Raw genomic sequence first — 2,500 nt, 5'->3', positions numbered from 1 at the left:
GCGATTCTTCACGTCTATATTTGTAAGCAGAACAGAAACAAAACAAACAAACAAACCCAAAATATGCCTTACCTTTGTTTCTCTCCTCCTCCTCCTCCTCCTCCTCCTCCTCCTCCTCCTCCTCCTCCTGACAATCTAACTCAGCATTTCTTTAAAACTATTTCCTTAAACACTCATGCGAATATATATACTAGTTTGCCATTGTTTTAATTATGCAGTCCTCCTCCTCCTCCTCCTCCTCCTCCTCCTCCTCCTCCTCACAATTTTCCCATTCCACCTTTATCACTTGCTCTTTCCTGTCCATTAATTAATTTCCCTCGACCATTACCACCCAGCCATTACATAATATTACAAAGCATTACACCTGATTACACCTGTTACCTGCCCTCCCCCTCCCTCCCTTCTCCCTCCCCGTCCCCTTCCTCTTCCCTCCCCCTACGTGGCGGCCCTTATCCCATCACTTTCCATCTATTACTTCACTGTTCTCCTCTAATTACACTGATGATGGTGGGTTTAGTGGAGGTGTCTGCCATGTGTCATTTTTTTTTATCTCTTGTTTTTACTTTCATTTTTTTTTCTTCTTATTCTTCCTTTTTCGTTCTTGATATCTTACTTGTGCCGATTATTACGTGTGTGTGTGTCTCTCTCTCTTTCTTTTTCTTTTTCTTTCTTTCTTTCTTTCTTTCTGTCTGTCTGTATCTTTCTGTTTCTCTCTCTCTCTCAGTTGTGTTCATTATTACATCTTGTTTTCTTTATCTTCTTCATCTTACCATTATTATTATTATTATTGTTATTATTATTATTATTATTGTTATTATTGTTATTGTTATTTGTTTGTTTGTTGTCTTCATTGTTCTTGCTGTTAATGTTCTTCTTTGTATTTTTGTTGTTATCTTTGTTTCTATCTTCATTTATGTGATTATCTCCTTTCTTCCCTCTTTCTCTCCTCCTCTTTCTCTTACTTTCTCTCCTTTTATCGTCATCCCTAATTCTCTCTCTCTCTCTCTCTCTCTCTCTCTCTCTCTCTCTCTCTCTCTCTCTCTCTCTCTCTCTCTCTCTCTCTCTCTCTCTCTCAGTATATGATAAAGTATGTATTACTCTCATCATCATCATCATCATCATCATCATCATCATCATTGTCATTATTCATCATACATTTTGAAGAATATTGGTAAGCAGCGTAAACTTTTCTTCATTAAATACCCATAAAAGAGAGAGAGAGAGAGAGAGAGAGAGAGAGAGAGAGAGAGAGAGAGAGAGTGACCTCGTTCCATTGTAACTAAAAAAAATGGATAGATAGATAGATAAAAAGAAAGATGTAAAAGAGAGAGAGAGAGAGAGAGAGAGAGAGAGAGAGAGAGAGAGAGAGAGAGAGAGAGAGAGAGAGAGATGAGATTGTAACTAAAAAATGGATAGATAGATAGATAAAAGAAAGAAGAGAGAGAGAGAGAGAGAGAGAGAGAGAGAGAGAGAGAGAGAGAGAGATGACATATGGAAGTGAAAATATCAGAGAAGGTCATCTTTTCCCCTCACCTTCCCTCATTAGAGCCATAATGAGGCAGTGAGGGGACGGACAGCAGGCAGGCGACTCAGCACACTCACCTTTCCCTCACTCTCCCCTCTTCCCCTCCCCTCTCCTTATCTCCCCTCACTCCCCATCTCTCTCTCCCATAACTGCCAACCACCTCTTCCTTTTCCTCTCCCTCACCTTTCATTCCTTATCTCCCCTCTTCCCTCACTACCCCGCCCATTTCTCTCCCTCTCCCTTACTTCCCCTCACTCTCTCCCCTCTTATAGTTTACTAAGGGAGAAGTGAACAGGTGATGGGAGGAAATGGGTGAGGGAGGAAGTGAAGGGAGGGGAATAGGAGAAAGGGAGAGGGGAGTGAGGGGAATGAGGGGAGAGAGAGAGGGGAAAAGTGACTATTTCTCACAACTTAATGGTCGTCATATTTTTCAAGGATACGACCCTTCCCTCGCATACATGATGTGTGTGTGTGTGTGTGTGTGTGTGTGTGTGTGTGTGTGTGTGTGTGTGTGTGTGTGTGTGTGTGTGTGTGTGTGTGTGTGTGTGTGTGTGTGTGTGTGTGTGTGTGTGTGTGTGTGTGTGTGTGTGTGTGTGTGTGTGTTTGCCTCGTTTGCGCGGAAAATGTGACATGTCTAACTAATAAAAATATACATTAATAGAGGAGGAGGAGGAGGAGGAGGAGGAGGAGGAGGAGGAGGAGGAGGAAGAGGAAGAAGAAGAGGAGGAGGAGATTGAATGATTTCCTGAAATTTTGCTCCCACTTTTACTCTCTCTCTCTCTCTCTCTCTCTCTCTCTCTCTCTCTCTCTCTCTCTCTCTCTCTCTCTCTCTAACTCAACCCCACACGCGATTGGCCGGCCAGACTTCGCTCCTGTCTCCCCATTGGTCAGTAGGATGGGAAGCTGAGCGTTGATTGGTCCTTGTTGGAAGATTACAGCGGGAACCTTGAGAATGTGTGGTGGTGGTGGTGGTGG

General features: G+C 43.0%; 1 protein-coding gene across 2 annotated transcripts in view; it reads left to right on the top strand.

Moving 5' to 3' along the window:
• LOC123501576 (5-hydroxytryptamine receptor-like) overlaps positions 1-2,500 on the top strand; it is a 271,383-nt gene that overhangs the window by 167,039 nt on the left and 101,844 nt on the right. The gene's annotated exons all lie outside the window — the stretch shown is intronic.

The sequence above is a fragment of the Portunus trituberculatus genome, chromosome 9 (genome assembly GCF_017591435.1).
Source record: "Portunus trituberculatus isolate SZX2019 chromosome 9, ASM1759143v1, whole genome shotgun sequence".
Taxonomy (NCBI): domain Eukaryota; kingdom Metazoa; phylum Arthropoda; class Malacostraca; order Decapoda; family Portunidae; genus Portunus; species Portunus trituberculatus.
Note: the sequence above shows the minus strand (reverse complement) of the source record. Positions and strands in the feature narration are given on the sequence as shown.